The 18,004-nt window shown below is 51.4% G+C and overlaps 5 pseudogenes across 5 annotated transcripts; 3 read left to right on the top strand and 2 right to left on the bottom strand.

The window, feature by feature from the left end:
- Window positions 1–992: 992 nt before the first annotated feature.
- LOC311431232 (feather keratin 1 pseudogene) lies at window positions 993–1,313 on the bottom strand (annotated as a pseudogene). The gene has a single exon. The product of its transcript is annotated as a feather keratin 1 pseudogene (transcript).
- Window positions 1,314–4,922: 3,609 nt separating this feature from the next.
- LOC311431234 (feather keratin 1 pseudogene) lies at window positions 4,923–5,243 on the bottom strand (annotated as a pseudogene). The gene has a single exon. The product of its transcript is annotated as a feather keratin 1 pseudogene (transcript).
- Window positions 5,244–6,970: 1,727 nt separating this feature from the next.
- Window positions 6,971–7,291, top strand: LOC311431231 (feather keratin 1 pseudogene; annotated as a pseudogene). Its single transcript has one exon. The product of its transcript is annotated as a feather keratin 1 pseudogene (transcript).
- Window positions 7,292–10,534: 3,243 nt separating this feature from the next.
- LOC311433095 (feather keratin 1 pseudogene) lies at window positions 10,535–10,855 on the top strand (annotated as a pseudogene). Its single transcript has one exon. The product of its transcript is annotated as a feather keratin 1 pseudogene (transcript).
- A 4,084-nt stretch (window positions 10,856–14,939) lies between these two features.
- On the top strand, window positions 14,940–15,245 carry LOC311433092 (feather keratin 1 pseudogene; annotated as a pseudogene). The gene has a single exon. The product of its transcript is annotated as a feather keratin 1 pseudogene (transcript).
- Window positions 15,246–18,004: the final 2,759 nt, after the last annotated feature.

Raw genomic sequence — 18,004 nt, 5'->3', positions numbered from 1 at the left:
GTGGTTGGATGAGGTGTGCAATGCTTCCTGTAGGGCGTTTTTAGCCTTTACATGACACAGGGCATAGGCCATGGCCAGTAATGTTCCCTTTGTGACTATAGAAATGAGGCCTTCCTGTGAAGTCACGTTGTTCCTCTCTTCTTTCTTTTCACTGTTTGTTTCTTTGATTTTCTTTCTGCTTCTGTGGGAACATATCTTAGGAGGGCTGGAGAGTGGTGCTGGGGAAGAGAATTAGGTGTGTGGTGACATAGGGAGATTGCATCAGATACCTGACCAGATGGCCTTTATGTACCCAAGCCATCGTTTGGGCAAATGAAAGGCTCGTGTCATGTTCTGGAAGTAAAAATTGTGCCAAGCTATGCTGGCTGTGGTGAACATACTTCCTGGGATAGGTCTTGGCACCTTGGGGAACTCACCAATAGCTTTCTCCAACCATCCCTGTGTGTATGTTGGGATGGGATTCCTATGTTAGGCTTGATGGAGTCTAAGCACAAGACCCTTCACCATCTGGAATGATGGCCTCTTGAGCCCTATCTTTATTGTCAAAGAAGTTGGAAGAGCGTTGAGAGAAGAAACAAAGAGGAGGCATATCAGAATGTGATACAGAATGATTTTATTGAAGAAAAAACATCAAAAAGGAAGGCATACAGAATAGAAGGGACAAATTCTAAGGTGCAAGAAGGGCGATCATCGGCTTCCGTCCCTTGTGTCCAGCAGATATTCCAAGAGCAAAAAGGCCTTCCTGTACTGTAATAAATTCACCAGAAAGGAGGTCCCCAAGGGGCTTCTTGCTCTGAGCAAGTAATTGCAGCAGAAAGTACTGGACATAGAATGAGGTGCTATGGAAAGTAGAAAGAGAAAGAAAGTGCCACAAAAAGAAGAGCTATAGCTGGTGAGCCAATGTGCCATAAATTGCACAGAGGTGCATCCTCACTCTGAGAGCTTAATTGCATGGTTTTGGAGGCTTTTGTTAAGGGTGTTGGCGTGGGTCCTTAGCAGGGGTAGCAGGCTCTTCTGCCAGAGTAGCAGCCCAGGCCTCCCAAGCCATAGCCTCCAAGGCCAAAGCCTCCGAAGCCACCAGAGGAGATGGGCACTCCCTGGGCGCTGAGGTTGCTGCCCACGGCAGCTGATGCGGAGGATCCAACGGCGGTGTTCTGGGGGAAGGAGCTGAGGATGGGTCCTGGCAGGGTGACCACCACGGTGGAAGGCTGGATGGCGACGTGGGAGTCCTCGCACTGCCTGACACAGGGCTCGTTGCAGCTGTTAGCCAGCGGGGTGGGTCCGCAGGGGCGGCAGAGGTTGTAGCAGGACATATTTGCAGTGTGGATGTTCCCTGGAAGAGAGGGTGTTGGTAAGGCTGAGGGTGTTGGTGGCATGAAGAGCTGTGCTGGGGGAGGCCAAGGGAGTGGGGTGGCCTGGGGTTATGGGAAGTATGGCTTAGTGGTGGCAGAAGGGCTGGTGAGGCTGGGGGCAGCGGGCATGTGGAGAGATAGGCCTAGTGGGGTGGGTGAAGGAGGGGAGAGGGGTTCAGGCTCACCTTGTTGGTTGCAGTGGAAAAGGCGTTGAGAGGAGTGTGTGAGGGTGCTATGCGCAGGGCCGGCTTTTATGCTCGTCCTTGAGTGCCCATGGGGCAAGAGAGCCTTTGTGCATGACAGCATTTGGCAAGAGCTGCTCTTACATTCCAAAGCCTGGCAAGTAATGAGGTGGGGCATGTTTTTGATCCTGCAACGCTCAATTTTCATGTCCTTCTCTGGAGGACATGTCCATTTGGCAATGGTGGCACCTTTTACGTCAAAGTAATTATTAGAGGCCAAAGGATTGCTCTTGAAGGTGCATGTCAAAGCGGGCAGAAGACGTGACCCAGGCATAGGAGAGGAGCGGTGTTTTCAGTGAGCTCATGGTGCTGCTCTCATGTGGTGTGATTGCGGCTCTGTTGTGAGGAGGGGCTTCTTGCATGCGCTGGGCATGAGGTGCAGCCACTTCCTTTTATGACAAGGTTACCCATCTAATAGACCAAAGGAAGGCAGTAGATGCAATTTCTTTGGATTTCAGCATACCTTTTGATACTGTTTCTCACAACATCCTCCTGGACAAAATGTCCGGTATGCAGGTAGATAAATACATAACACAGTTGGTGGACTGTTGGCTGACTGGTCAAGTTCAAGGGGTTGTAGTAAAGGGGGGTTCATCACGCTTGCTCCCAGTCACTAGTCTTGTTTCCTAGGACTCCATTTTAGACCCAGTTTTCTTTGATGTTTTTGCATATGGTCTGGATACAGGACTCAAATGAGTACTCAGTAAGTTTACAGATTATATGAAATAAGGCATTGCTGTTGTCTCCCTCAAGGGTGGGGAGGTTGTGCAAAGAGTTCTTGACAGACCACAGGGCTGTGCAATCACCAGTCATACGAAGTTTAAGAAGAGTAAGTACCAGATTCTGCACCTGGGGCATGGTAACCTGTCCCAGTATATGTACAGACCGGGGGATGAGGTACTGGGGAGCTGCCCCACAGAAAGGGATCTGTGGCTTCTAGTTGACAGTAAGTTGAGTAATGAAGTGGGGTGTGTTTTCTTACCTCAAATGTTCTCTTTTTGGGTCCTGCTATTCAGGATATGGCCAATTATCATGGCGGTGCATTTCAAGTGTCAGTTTTAAAGACCAAAAAATAGTTCTTGAACGTGTGTGTAAGGCTGGATAGAAGCATCCAAAGAAAGGGAGAGGTGTGGTGTCATCAGTGCCCAGGGAGGGCCGGTGGTGTAGGCACGGTGCCCAGAAGCCCCAAACTGATTTGCTTTCACCTGCGAGCCCCTGCAATGCTCCTGCACCTTATCTATGCTGCTCCCCAAAGGTGCGTTTCCAGAAGCTGTCATTTTTCATTTGCTGTCTGATAAGCTCAGGAAGGGCTTGGAGCACAATGTTCCCCTGTAAGACCCAGGTGCTCCTAGTGGTGGTTCTGAAATGCTCTCCATACCATAAAGCCAGTGCTTTGCCTCCTCAGGGACAAGCTGAGAAAGTATGGGTGGCTTTGAGAAGGAGCCATAGTTGAGGATTTGGTGAGCCCAAGATCCAGCCTCATCCCAGAGGTGCAACCCTCACTCCATGACGTTGATTGCAGTGTCTTGATGCTATCAGTCAGGGATGGTGGCCAGAAAATCCTTATGTGAAAGAGAGATGTTCAGTGCGTGCTGACTTCTGACCCATGCTAAAATCCCTTAGCATGCACAGGCCTTTGGGCAAATGAAGGGCTTGTGTCACGTGCCGAAAGAACAGCAGCAGCTCGTTGGTGCTGTTCTCAGTGACATACTTGCTAGGAGAGTCCTTGTGTCCCTTTTCATAGACTCTTAGAATTGTAGACTATCTTGACTGTGAGATGCTATAGAGTATCCAGATCCTTGAGGCTTCATGAGTCCAAGTCCTGAGAACATACAAGGCAACCTGAGTGTTAAACCACATAGAATCATTAAATGATTGAATGTTTTCAGTTGGAAGGCATGTTAATTCTATGATTCCTGTAGGCCTGTTTTAATTACTGGAGGGTCTTTATAATGCCTGCCTGGAGCCTTCTCTTCTCCAGGCTGACCAAGCCTGCCTTCTCAGCGTAGGGAAGGGAAGGTTGTCTTTGTAGGAGAGGTGCACCAGCTCTTTGACCATCTTTGTATCGCTCCTTGCAACTTGCTCTAACAGGTACAGATCTGTCTTATGCTGGGGGCCCAAGCACTCAACACAGTCTTCCAGGTGGGGTCTGACAAGAGCAGAGCAGAGAGGGAGAATGGCATCCCTCTGTTTGCTAGCTGCACTTTTATTGGTGCATCCCAGGAAATGGCTGGCTTTCTGGGCTGTGAGTTTACATCGCTGGTCATATTAAGACATTTCTCCACCAGTACCCCCAAGTCATTCCGTGCAGGGCTGCTCTCAATCCACTTGCTGCTTAGGCTGTATTCATGCTGGGGATTGTCTCAACCCAAATGCAGGACCTTGCAATCAGCCTTGTTGAACTCCTTGAGGTTTGCTTGGGCCCACTTGTTAAGCCTGTCAAGGTCCTTCCAGATGGCATCCCTTTTTCCTCTAAGGTGTCGGCCACCCCACTGAGCTTGGTGCCATGCGCAAACTTGCTGAGTGCCTGCTCAATACCACCATGCATGTCAGTGACAAAGAGGTCAAATAATACTGGTCCCAGGAAAAAATCCTGAGAGAAAGCACTCCTCCCTGGTCTCTATATAAGCACTGAGCTGTTGCCCACAACTCCCTGAATGTGTTCATCCAGCCAATTATTTGTCTGCTAAGTGGTCCATCTGTCAAGCCCGTGACTATCCATTTTAAAATTAAGGATATATGTAAGAGTGCTGTCCAGATCCTTCTTGAACAGCAACAGGCTTGGGCCCAGCCAGCCTGTTGAGCCCTGCTTTATGTTGACTGAAGTTGAAGGAGTGTTGGGAGCAGAAAGGAAGAGGAGACATCGTAGGCTAGCATACACAAGAACTTTATTGTTGAAAAAGAGTGAAAAGGCGTGCAGAGTAGAAGAGACCTGTCCTGTGGTGCAAGTAGTGCAACCATCAGGCTATGTCCCATGGTACAACAGATTTTCCCAGAGCCCCAAGTTCTTCCTTCACTGCAATAGAATCAGCACATGGGAGGTGCCAGGTTGGTTTGTGGCTGCGAGCACGTCATTGCAGTGGAGAGTACTGGACATGGAAGATGGTGGAAGGACAAGAAGGGAGTGAGAGAGGAGTAGGCCATCAATCAGCCATGTTTCCATGCAGCATGGACTGGCCCCCTTCCCTGCTTGAGTGTGCAGTGCCATGAGAAGTAGAGCTGTGGCTAGTGAACCAGTGCGCCATGAACAGCGCAGAGGTGCATCCTCTGTCCGAGAAGTCAACGTCACGGTGTTGGAGGCTGCTGTCAGGGGTGTTGGCATGGGTCCTTAGCAGGGGTAGCAGGCTCTTCTGCCAGAGAAGCAGCCCAGGCCTCCCAAGCCATAGCCTCCAAGGCCAAAGCCTCCGAAGCCGCCGGAGGAGATGGGCACTCCCTGGGCGCTGAGGTTGCTGCCCACGGCAGCTGATGCAGAGGATCCAACGGCGGTGTTCTGGGGGAAGGAGCTGAGGATGGGTCCTGGCAGGGTGACCACCACGGTGGAAGGCTGGATGGCCACGTGGGAGTCCTCGCACTGCCTGACACAGGGCTCGTTGCAGCTGTTAGCCAGCGGGGTGGGTCCGCAGGGGCGGCAGAGGTTGTAGCAGGACATGTCTGTGGTGTGGAGGGTGCCTGGAAGAGAGGGTGTTGGGATGGCGGAGGGTACTGGGGGCATGAGGAGTGGTGGTGGTGGAAGGCCAAGAGAGTGGGGAAGCTTAGGGTGGGACAGTGGGGAGCATGGCGGTGGGGAGGTGGAAGGGCTGTTCAGGTTGGCAGCATAAGGTGTGTGGAGAGATGGGGTCGATGGGGTGGGTGAAGGAGTGGAGCAGGGTTCAGGCTTACCTTGCTGGTCGCAGGGGAGAAGGCCTCTGGAGGAGTGTGTGAGGGTGTGAGGCACAGGGCTGGCTTTTATGCTGGTCCTTGAGTGCCCGTGGGGCGAGAGAGCCTTTGTGTATGACAACATTTGGTGTGAGCTGCTCTTGCACGCCAATGCCCATCAAGTAATGAGCATGTTGTTCTTCCCACAACCGTCTCTTTGTATTTCATCCTGTTTGGGACATGTTGCTTGGTTCCAGTGGCACCTTCAAAGTGAGAGTATTAGAGGCCAAATGATTTCTTTTAAAGGTGCATGGCAAGGCATGTCAATGATGTGCCAAAGCCGGGGTGATTGCGGTGTCATGAGTGAGGTTTTTATGTGGCATTTATGTCGTAAGGCTCAGCCACACTGGGCTTGTGACTGTGACTAAGTCATTGCAATGGAGAGTGTTGGACCTAGAAGTCAGTGCTATGACAAGAAGGGATTAAGAGAAGACTAGGCCATACACTTGCCATTATTCCTCACATCTTTCTCTTTACTCCAAAGCCAAAACCATGTGACTTGATACTCTGCTTGATGGATTCCATTAGGCTGGCTGGGAGAGGCCCTGAGATTGACGACAGGGACAGTCATTAAGGGCCAGCTGGGGAGCCAGCACGTTACACTGTATAGCCAGGATAATATTTTTAGAATTGGTGACTGGCCTTATGGTCTCTCAAGATCTCTCTGCAAAGCCTCTCAGCTCCTGAGAGAGACAACAGCTTCTCGTTATTTACTATCATCTGCAAACTTACTGAGTACGCATTTGAGCCTAAATCCAGATGATAATCAAAAGCATTGAAGAGAATTGAAGCTAAGACCATCCTGCTGGGGATGTCAGCAAATGGAGCTCCATCTCACAACAAAGCAGCAGACCTCTTGAGTACAAAACTATGACCTCACTGATGACAATGCACCTCTCACATGCTTTGGATTCATCTTTTCCCAATCTTTCATGCACCTTCAGAACTATCCTTTAGTCTTTATTACTGTCACTTGTAATATGCTGCCAAGATTCTGTGAAACAAAAACATCCTAAACAACAGGAAATAAAAACGGAGTATTGTGTGAATGACACCACACCACACCTCATTACTTGCCAGGCTTTGGAATGTAAGAGCAGCTCTTGCCAAATGCTGTCATGCACAAAGGCTCTCTTGCCCTGTGGGCTCTCAAGAACCAGCATAAAAGCCGGCCCTGTGCCTTGCACCCTCACATACTCCTCCCGACTCCTTCTCCACTGTGACCAACAAGGTAAGCCTGAACCCCGCTCCACTCCTTTGCCCACCCCATCGACCCCATCTCTCCACACGCCTTATGCTGCCAACCTGAGCAGCCCTTCCACCTCCCCACCACCATGCTCCCCACAAGCTCACCAAAGGCCTCCCCACTCTCTTGGCCTTCCACGACCACTACTCCTCATGCCCCCAGTACCCTGCGATATCACAACGCCCTCTCTTCCAGGGACCCTCCACAACACAGACATGTCCTGCTACAACCTCTGCCGCCCCTGTGGACCCACCCCGCTGGCTAACAGCTGCAACGAGCCCTGTGTCAGGCAGTGCGAGGACTCCCACGTCGCCATCCAGCCTTCCACCGTGGTGGTCACCCTGCCAGGACCCATCCTCAGCTCCTTCCCCCAGAACACCGCTGTTGGATCCTCCGCATCAGCTGCCGTGGGCAGCAACCTCAGCGCCCAGGGAGTGCCCATCTCCTCCGGTGGCTTCGGAGGCTTTGGCCTTGGAGGCTATGGCTTGGGAGGCCTGGGCTGCTTCTCTGGCAGAAGAGCCTGCTACCCCTGCTAAGGACCCACGCCAACACCCCTGACAGCAGCCTCCAACACCGTGCCATTGACTTCTCGGTCAGAGGATGCACCTCTGCACTATTCATGGCGTACAGGCTGACCAGCCGCAGCTCATCATTCCATGGCATAACAAAGCAAGCAAGGAAGGAAGGGCCAGGCCATGCTTTCAGGAAACATGGCCAACATACCTCCTTCTTTCTTCCTCTTTCTCCTTTCCATAGCACAAACTTCCACAGATGCTACTCTCTGCTGCAATAACTTGCTCACTAGCACAGTCTGTCGCGAAACCTTCTGGGGCTGCTTCTACTACGGGGTAGGGAGACCTTGGGGCTCTGGGAAAATCTGCTCTACGCAAGGCACACAGGCTGGTGGACACCGTCCAGGCACCTCAGAATGTGCACCTTCCACTTGATGCTCCCTCGGTTTCATGTTTTCCTCAATAAAATCAGTCTGCTTCCCATATCCTCAGATGCGTCATCGTCCTTTCTTCTCCCAACGCTCTTCCAACTTCAGCCAACAAAAAGAACAAAAAGCAGGGCTCAAGTGGCCATCAGGGCCCAAGCCTCTTGGTGTTCAAGAAGCGTTTGGAGAACGCTCTTACATAGCTCCTTCTCACTACCATGGAAAGACATGATGGGCCACTCAGCAGATAAGGAATTGCCTAAATGATTACATTCCAAGTGTTGTGCTCAGCAGTTCAGTGCCCAGGTATACTCCAGGGGTGAGTGGTGTCCCTCTGGGGTCTCTACTGAGGCCAGTATTATTTAACAGAGTTGTCCCCCACATCAACACCACATATGTGGTGTGTGACTACTTGTGGATTGAGATTGCACCTTTGCATTGTCACTGACCCACTGTGTCATCATCTCCACAAGCACGACTATTTCTCTCAAGGCATGAACAAGAGAAGCAAGGATGTGGGCTATTCCGCAATGTTTGGAAACATGGCCAACTTACATTCTACCATTCTCCCACTTCTTTCCTTGACTTGCACTGTCTCCTACGTGCAGTACGCTCTGCTGCTATGATGTGCTCAAAAGCCAAACACCACCAGGGACTGACTCCCTCTCCACTGCTCCCATCACAGGGCAGGAAGATCTCCTTGATCCTGGAAAATCTTCCGCACACAAGGATGAGATTTTGGTCACCCTACCGGCATCCAAGAGCCCCAGAGGCTGTTCCACTTGCTGCTTCTTCCTTTCCATGTGCTTTCCTCAATAAAGTTCTCAAGAATGCCAGCCTGAAGCTCCTCCTCTTCCCTTCTTCTTCGCATTTCTATCAGTACAAAGGCAAAGATCTAGAGGTCATAGGGCTAGGTCGAAAAGGGCCACAACACCTTAAATGACATCACCCAAAACCTACAAGTGACCAAACACAAACTTCATCATGCTAAGGCTCTTCTAACCACGCCCTCTCAAAAAAATTCCCCTCATTAGCACACACTACAGCTGCTATCTTCTCTACTGTGATCCCACACAGTCACAACAAACACTATCTCAGAATGATATGGTCATGAAGGAACCTCTTGATACCGGGTAGGGCAACAGCTGTGGTTAAGAACTGTCAGCAGGCTCTCCAGGACCATGTGCAGTGGCATGCAGCCACTTTCCAGGCCACCCCACTGTTTGTTTGTGTAACCTGTACTTGTCAGCTTCTCTGCGAGTATGTCATGGGAGCAAGCATCTAAGCCTTTCTGAAAGGTAAGTTAAGCAACAGTTGTTGCTCTCCCCTTGTGCACCCAGCAGGTCACTTCAAGGTAGAGTACACCGAGCAGGCTCCACTATGATCTGCTCTTCGTAGATCCATGCTGACTACTCCCCATCTCTTTCTTATCATTCATGTGCTTCTCATGTGCTTTCCAGGAGGATTTCTTTCAGAACCTTCCCAGTGACGCATGACAGAGCAACCGGTCTGCAGTTTCCAGACATTTTTGCTCCATCTCGTTGAACATAGGAGTGGAATGATTCCCTTCCAGTCTTCAGGAACCCAGTCGCCATCAACTTTCAAAGAAAGAAGAAAGTAGCCTTGTTAAAATATCAGCCAGGACTCTCAGCATTTGTGGGTGCAACCTTACAGGTCCTGTGTACTTCAGTACATCCAGTGCCAAAGCCTACCCATCTTCCTCAGTAACATGCAATACTCACCTGAGAGACAGCCCACGAAATACTGCCTTTGGCTACTGAGTGGTAGGCCTTCATATTACCCACCGTTTTGAGTTGCAGACCGCATGCCTCCAATTTCTATCTGAAATTTCCAAATCATCTTTCACAAAATCAAACACTGGGCAGAGAAATAAGTTTCCCCCTTGACACAAATCCCAAATAGCATTCCCAATAACACAATGGCTCCCAGCTGGCCCTTTCTCACAATCCCTCTTGTCCGCTGCCTTTCATGAATCTCAGGGCTGCTCACAGACCTCACAACCCAGCCCGAGAAATCCCATCAAGCAGAGTGTCAAATCTTGTGTTCTCTGAGGAGTTCAGCTTTGGAGGAAAGGGTGGGAAGCCTATGGTGTCAGAAAACATGGCCATTGTAGGACCTACTCATCTCTCATTCCTTCTTTTCATAGCACCTGCTTCTATGCCCGATGCTCTCCATTGCAAGGACTTCCTTAGAGCGACAAAGCCCAGTGTGGCTGGGCCGCACCACATGAATGCCACAGAAAGACCTCACTCATGACACTGCACCTCAGGCAGCCTTCAGACACCTCACCTACCTGCCCTCCCATGCACCTTTCTCAGAAATGCTCCAGCCTCTAATTATCAAACTTTGAAGGTGCCGTCAGGACCCAACACCATGTCCTCAACAGGAGAAAAAGAAAAGGTCAAGTTGTGGGAAGGACACCACACCCCACCTCATTACTTGCCAGGCTTTGGCATGTAAGAGGAGCTCACGCCAAATGTTGTCATGCACAGAGGCTCTCTTGCCCCGCGGGCACTCAAGAATCAGTATAAAAGCCGGCCCCGCGCCTCACACCTTCACAATCTCCTTCCAACACCTTCTCCCCTGCGACCAACAAGGTGAGCCTGAACCCTGATCCCTTCCTTCCCCTGCCCCACTAGGCCCATCTCTCCACATGCCCTCTGACCCCAGCATCAGCAGCCATTCCACCTCCCCAACACCACACTCCCCACAAACCCAGGCCTTCCAATTCCCTTGGCCTCCCTCACCACTATTCCACACACCTCTAATACCCTCCACCTTCCCAACACCCTCTCTTCCAGGGACCCTCCACAACACAGACATGTCCTGCTACAACCTCTGCAACCCCTGCGGACCCACCCCGCTGGCTAACAGCTGCAACGAGCCCTGTGTCAGGCAGTGCGAGGACTCCCACGTCGCCATCCAGCCTTCCACCGTGGTGGTCACCCTGCCAGGACCCATTCTCAGCTCCTTCCCCCAGAACACCGCCGTTGGATCTTCTGCATCAGCTGCCGTGGGCAGCAACCTCAGCGCCCAGGGAGTGCCCATCTCCTCCGGCGGCTTTGGAGGTTTTGGCCTTGGAGGCTATGGCTTGGGAGGCCTGGGCTGCTTCTCTGGCAGAAGAGCCTGCTACCCCTGCTAAGGACCCACGCCAACACCCCTGACAGCAGCTAACAATGCCCTGCAACCACCTTCGTGGACTGAGGATGCTCTGATCTCCGGGGTCTGGGAATACCTTCCACACAAAATGCACAGCTGCTGATGGTCACTGTGCCTGCACCTCTGACCAGGGCCCTGCTGCTTGTGCTCCTTCCTTTTCATGAGTCTTCCTCAATAAAGTTCTAATGCATGCCAGCCTGACACTCCTCCTTTCTTCGCATAATGCTCTTCGTTCAAAGGGACCTGGACGGGCTGGAGAAGCAGGCCCATGTGAACCACATGAGGTTCAAAAAGTCGAAGTGCAAGGTGCTGCACCTGGGTCAGGGCTATCCCAGACAGGAGTACAGACTGGGAGAAGAACTCATTGAGAGCAGCCTTGCAGAGAAGGACTTGGGTTGTTCTGGTGGATGAAAAGCTCGACAGGATCCACCAATGCCCTCCTGCAGCCCAGAAGGCCAACTGCATGCTCTGCTGCATCAACAGAGGACTGGCCAGCATAGTGAGGGAGTTGATTGTCCCCTTCTTCTCTGCCATTGTGAGGCCCCAGGAATGCTTGGCTCAAGACATTGGTAGGGCAGGTCAAAAAATGCCACAAGACCTCCCCTAGTGTATTGGGTTTACATGGCAAGGTTTTGGTAGTAGGGACTGCAGGGATGACCTCTCTGAGGAGAATCCAGCAGTTATCCCACATTTGAACAGGGCCTCTTTCAGCAAGCTACAAAGGGGCCTGCCGCTGCCCAAGCACAGAAGGTCATCAGGGCAGGTCAGAAAGGGCCACAACACCTTAAATGACATCACCCAAGACCTAGAAGTGACCAAACACAGGCTTCATCCTGCTAAGGCTCTTCTAACCACACCCTCTCAACAAATTTCCCCTCATTAGCACACACTACAGCTGCTATCTTCTCTACTGTGATCCCACACAGTCACAACAAACACTATCTCAGAATGATATGGTCATGAAGGAACCTCTTGATACCGGGTAGGGCAACAGCTGTGGTTAAGAACTGTCAGCAGGCTCTCCAGGACCATGTGCATGCTGACACTTTCCAGGCCACCCCACTGTTTGTTTGTTTGTGTAACCTGCACTTGTCAGCTTCTCTGCGAGCATGTCATGGGAGCAAGCATCAAAGCCTTTCCGAAAGGTAAGTTAAGCAACAGTTGTTGCTCTCCCCTTGTGCACCCAGCAGGTCACTTCAAGGTAGAGTACACCGAGCAGGCTCCACTATGATCTGCTCTTCGTAGATCCATGCTGACTACTCCCCATCTCTTTCTTATCATTCATGTGCTTCTCATGTGCTTTCCAGGAGGATTTCTTTCAGAACCTTCCCAGTGACGCATGACAGATCGACCGGTCTGCAGATTCCAGACATTTCTGCTCCATCTTGTTGAACATAGGAGTGGGGTGAGTTTCATCCAGTTTCCAGGTCCTGTCCCAGTTGCCATAACTTTTCAAAGATAATTGGAAGTGGCCTTGCACGGACCTCAGCCAGAACCCTCACCTTCCTTGGGTGCAGCCCATCAGATCCTGATTACTTCTGCATATCCAGATGCACAACCTACCCATCTGCCTCTTCAAGAAGCTCTGCTCACCTGAGAGACAGCCTGCAAAACACTCACCTCAGCTGCCCTCAGGCAGGCCTTGCCATCATTCCTCCCTTTGGAATGCAAACATCAGCACAAGGTCTATTAATCTGTATGCCTTCAACTCTCCTCTAAAAAATCCAGATCCTCTTTCTGACCATCAAACACGGGGCAGAAAAATAGCTGTCACCTTGACACTCACCCTAAAGAAGACCCCCAACACCTGGGTCCCCAGCTAGCCCTTCCCCACAGTTCCACTCCCTCAGCCTCTCATGAGTCTCAAGCTATCTTGCTTGCATCCCCAATCAACCCAAGGGGCCCCTATCAAGCAGTGTGTTGGGCCAAAGCCTAGCCTGGGAACATGCTGGCATCAGCAAAGGGAAGCGCTACGGAGTGGCCAAAGCAAGTCTTTAAGAAGAATGGCAGGACTGCTGACATCAAAGGGCTTGCGAGCTCAGTACCAGGCCGCAGGGGACAACAGCCTGCTCTCACAAACAGCCCTCTCCTGCCTGCTTGGGCAGCCACCCACAGGGATGGCCCCAGGTTTGCACAAGACAAAGCAGGCAGCTTCCTTTCTCCCACCTACAACCTTCCAAGCACCACGGCCACCAAGCCACCGATACAGCACACCCAACGGGAAAGACAAGGGTAAAGACTGGCTTAGCGAGTTGTTAGAAAGGCAGGGAGGCAGCAAATGTGATGGAATCATGGAATCCCAGAATAGAACAAGTTGTGAGGGACCCACAAGGAACATTGCGTCCAACTCCTAGCTCCACACAGGACTACCCAAAAATCAAACCGCATTTCTGAGAGTGTTGTCTTGTGCTGCAGCAGGCTTGATGCTGTGATGGTTTCCATGGGGAACCTGCACAACCACCCTCTCAGGAAATAGCCTTTCCCTAATATCCAAGCTGAACCTGCCCTGACACAGCTTCAGGCTGTTCCCTCAGGCCCCACTGCTGTTCACCAGACAGAAGAGATCAGAGCCTGTCCCTCTGCTCCCTTCGTGGTGAAGCTGTAAGCTCTGGTGAGGTCTCCTCTTCTCTGGGCTCAACAAAACAAGGGAGTGCAGCCACTCCTCATACATCCTGGCCTCTAAACCTTTCACCATCTCTGTAGTTCTCCTTTTGACAATGTCTAAGAGTTTTGTGTCGTTAGATTGCGGTGACCAATTCTGTACACAGCACTTGAGGGAAGGCCGCACCAGTGCGCAGTAGAGCTGGACAATCACTTCCTTTGACCAGCTAGCAATGCTGTGCTTGATGTAACCCAGGAAACGGGGGAACTTTGGCTGCCAGGGCACCCAGTTGACTCTCAGTCCACTTGCTGTTAACCAGAACTCCCATGCCCTTTCAGGCGGGGCTGCTCTCCTGCCTCTCCTCCCGCAGTCTGGACATAGATCCAGGGTTGCCCTGTCTCAGATGGGGAATTCGCCAGTTGCCCTTGTTAAATTTCATGCTGTTGCTCATAGCCCGGCCCTCTAATTTCTCAACATCTATGTGCGAGGCTTCTCTACTCAAAATGGAGCCCTCGGGAACCCCCAGAGTGACTCCCTGCCAGGCACAGGTAACCCCATTTACAACTACACTTTGAGTCTGACCAATCAGCCAACTGCTCAACCATCACATTAGATATTAGACTAGCTGTGTGCTTGACATTTTTGTCTGGAAGGATATTCTGAGGAACTTAACCAAATCTCTGCTGAACTCCTAAGAGATTACAACAAACGGTGGCTACACATTGTAAATGAGAGGGGTAAGATCATCATAAATAAGTGTGCCAGTGTCTCATGCCCAGCAATTCTGTGAAGCCCAGACCAGCCAGCAGTATGGCGATGCCAGCAAATAGGGCCCCCTCCTCGCAACAATGCAGCTGCAAACCACACCACATGAGTGACATGCCATGACCTCATTTCATGACACCCCACCTCTCCCATGCTTTGGCGACATTTGCGTACTGCCCTCACTACCACTCTCAATGCAAATCCTCCCAAAGAGCCATCCTTACTTAAAAGCTGTTGCGAAGGCCAAATAGACATGTCCTCAACAGGAGGAAATGAAAAAGGTGCGTTGTGGGAAGGACAACACACCCCACTTGTCACACTTTGGCATGCAAGAGCAGCTCACGCCGAATGCCGTCATGCACAAAGGGTTTCTTGTCCCGCGGGCACTCAGGGACCAGCATAAAAGACGGCCCTTCGCCTCACACTCTCACACACTCCTCCAGACGCCTCCTCCCCTGCACCCAACAAGGTGAGCCTGAACCCCGACCCCCTCCTTCCCCACTCCACTAGCCTCATCTCCCTATCTCTCCAGACGCCCTCTGCCCTGAGCCTCAAAAACCCTTCCACCTCCACACCACCATGCTCCTCATGACCCCAGGCCTCTCCACTCCCTTGCCCCCCCCCAGCACAGCTCTTCATGCCACCAACACCCTCTGCCTTCCCAACACCCTCTCTTCCAGGCACCCTCCACACCACAGACATGTCCTGCTACGACATCTGCCGCCCCTGCGGACCCACCCCGCTGGCTAACAGCTGCAACGAGCCCTGTGTCAGGCAGTGCGAGGACTCCCACGTCGTCATCCAGCCTCCTACCGTGCTGGTCACCCTGCCAGGACCCATCCTCAGCTCCTTCCCCCAGAACACCGCCGTTGGATCTTCCGCATCAGCTGCCGTGGGCAGCAACCTCAGTTCCCAGGGAGTGCCCATCTCCTCCGGCGGCTTCGGAGGCTATGGCCTTGGAGGCCTGGGCTGCATCTCTGGTGGAAGAGCCTGCTACCCCTGCTAAGGACCCACGCCAACACCCCTGACAGCAGCTAACAATGCCCTGCAACCAACTTCATGGACTGAGGATGCTCTGATCTCCAGGGTCTGGGAATACCTTCCACACAAATTGCATAGCTTCTGATGGTCACTTTGCTTGCACCTCTGACCAGGGCCCTGCTGCTTGTGCTCCTTCCTTTTCATGAGTCTTCCTCAATAAAGTTCTAATGCATGCCAGACTGACACTCCTCCTTTCTCCACCCAACACTCTCCACTGAAAGGGTCCTGGACAGGCTGGAGAAGTGGGCCCATATGAACTGCATGAGGTTGAACAATTCTAAGTGTAGCGTGCTGCACCTGGGTCAGGGCAATCCCAGACAGGAGTACAGACTGGGAGAAGAACTCATTGAGCGCAGCCCTGCAGAGAAGGACTTGGGGGTTCTGGTGGACCAAGGGCTTGACAACACCCAGCGTTGCCCTCCTGCAGCCCAGAAGGCCCACTGCATCCTGGGCTGCATCAACAGAGGTTTGACCTACAGGTTGAGGGAGGTGATTGTTCCCCTCTGCCCTCATGAAGCCCCACATGGAGTACTACCTAAAGCTTTATGTCCCACAGCACAAGATGATGTGTACCTGTTAGAGCGAGTCCAGCGGATGGCTCCAAAGATGATCAGAAGGCTAGAGCACCTCTCCTATGAAGAAACGTTGAGAAAGTTGGTGATGTTTATAAATATGTAAAGGACGAGTGTCAGGAGGATGGAGCCAGGCTCTTCTAGGTGACACACAGTGATAGGACAAGGGTTAATGGGTGTAAGCTAGAACACAGGAAGTCCTGCTTAAATATTAGGCAAATCTTTTTTTTATGTTGAGGTTTAGAGAACACTGGAACAGGCTGCCCAGGGGGGTTGTGGAGTCTCCTTCTCTGGAGACTTTCAGTACCCACCTGGACACATTCCCTTTTGACATGATTTAGGTGTTCCTGCTCCGGCAGAGGGGTTGGACTAGATGAGCTTTCAAGGTCCCTTCCAATCCTTAATGTTATGTAATTCTGTGATTCTGTGATGTTCAGCCCAGAGAAGAGAAGGCTCTGGGGAGACTTCCTTGAGACCTTTCCATATTTAAAGGAGTCTTTTAAAAAAGATGGAGGACTCTTTACTCATGTAGAAAATGATAGGACAAGGGGGAACAGTCTTCAGCTAAAAGATGATAGATTTAGACTAGAAATTCGGAGGAAATTCTTCGCTGTGAGGGTGGTGAGGCATTGGAACAGGTTGCCAAGAAAAGCTGTGGATGCCCCATCCCTAGAGGTGTTAAAGACCAGTTTGGATGGGGTCTTGGCTAACCTGATCTGGTGGGTGACATCCCTTCCTATGGCAGGGGGCTGGAGTTTGATGATTCTTAAGGTCTTTAAGGGATCCTTAAGGTCCCTTTCAAGGTGAGCCGTTCTATGATTCTATGATGATTCCCACTTCACCCTGTACAAATGCAGTGGAGATGAGGTAGCAGCCCATGGAGAGCCCCTGCACGAGCAGGCCCCCAGGACAGAGCTGCAGCCTGTGGAGAGGAGCCCATGCAGGAGCAGGGAGTCTGGGGGGAGCTGCCACCTGTGGGGGGCCTGTGCTGGAGCAGTTTGCTCCTGATATAGGGCCCCCGTGTTATGGACCTGTATGGGAGTGGTTCTTGAAGAGCTGCTGCCTGTGGGAAGCCCACATGGGCTCAGTTTGGGAAGGACAGCATCCCGTGGGAGTGACGCTACATGGAGCAGGAGCAGAGAGTGACTGTGAAGGTGTGGTGGACATGAAGCAACAGGGACCTACTGCAGCACACACTCCCCGTTCCCCTGTGCTACTCAGGGGGAGGAGTCATTGGTCCCAGCCAACTTGGTTTAATGAGGTGTAGGTCCTGTTTAACAAATTTGATTTTGTTTTTTGATAAGATCACTCGTTTATTCGATCAAGGGAAACCAGCTGATGTAATCTTTTTGGATTTCAGTAAAGATTTTGACAGTTTCCCATAGGATCCTACTGGACAAAACGTCCAGCATATAGCTAGATACAAAAATAATATGATGCGTGAACAATTGGCTAATGGGTAGGGCTCAAAGGGTTATGGTAAATGAGGCCACATGAAGCTGGCAGCCAGTCATCAGTGGGGTCCCCTAGGGCTCCATTTTAGGGCCAGTTCATTTCAATGTTGTTTTAAACTATTAGGAATTAGGACTAGAAGGTGTTTTGAGCAAATTTGGCAATGATAATAAACTTGGAGGAGTTGTGGACTCTGCTGAGAGTGGAAAGGCCTTGCAGAAAGATCTGGACTGACTGGACAGCTGGGCAATCACCAACTGCATGAAGTTTAACAAGCACAAGTGCCAGGTCCCGCAGCTGGGAAGGGGCAACCCTGCCTATATGTACAGACTGGGTGACGAGACGCTGGAGAGCAGCCCCGCAGAGAGGGATCTGGGGGTTTTGGTTGATAGCAAGTTGAAGATGAGCTAGCAATGTGCCCTAACAGCCAGGAGGGCCAAATGTATCTTGGGGTGCATCAAGCACGACATTTCTAGTCGGTCAAGGGAAGGGATTGTCCTGCTCTGCTCTGCGCTGTGCAGCCTCACCTTAAGTACTGTGTGCAGTTCTGGGCACCACAGTACAAAAAGTATGTGAAACATCAGCCAGGATGCTCAGTGTTTGCAGGTGCAGCCCTTCAGGTCCCAAGAACTCCTGCATAACCAGCCACAGTCTTCCCAACATCCTCATCAACAAGCTCCAGTGAGACAGCCTACAAAAC

The sequence above is a fragment of the Aythya ferina genome (genome assembly GCF_964211825.1).
Source record: "Aythya ferina genome assembly, chromosome: 2".
NCBI classification, from domain to species: Eukaryota; Metazoa; Chordata; class Aves; order Anseriformes; family Anatidae; genus Aythya; species Aythya ferina.
Note: the sequence above shows the minus strand (reverse complement) of the source record. Positions and strands in the feature narration are given on the sequence as shown.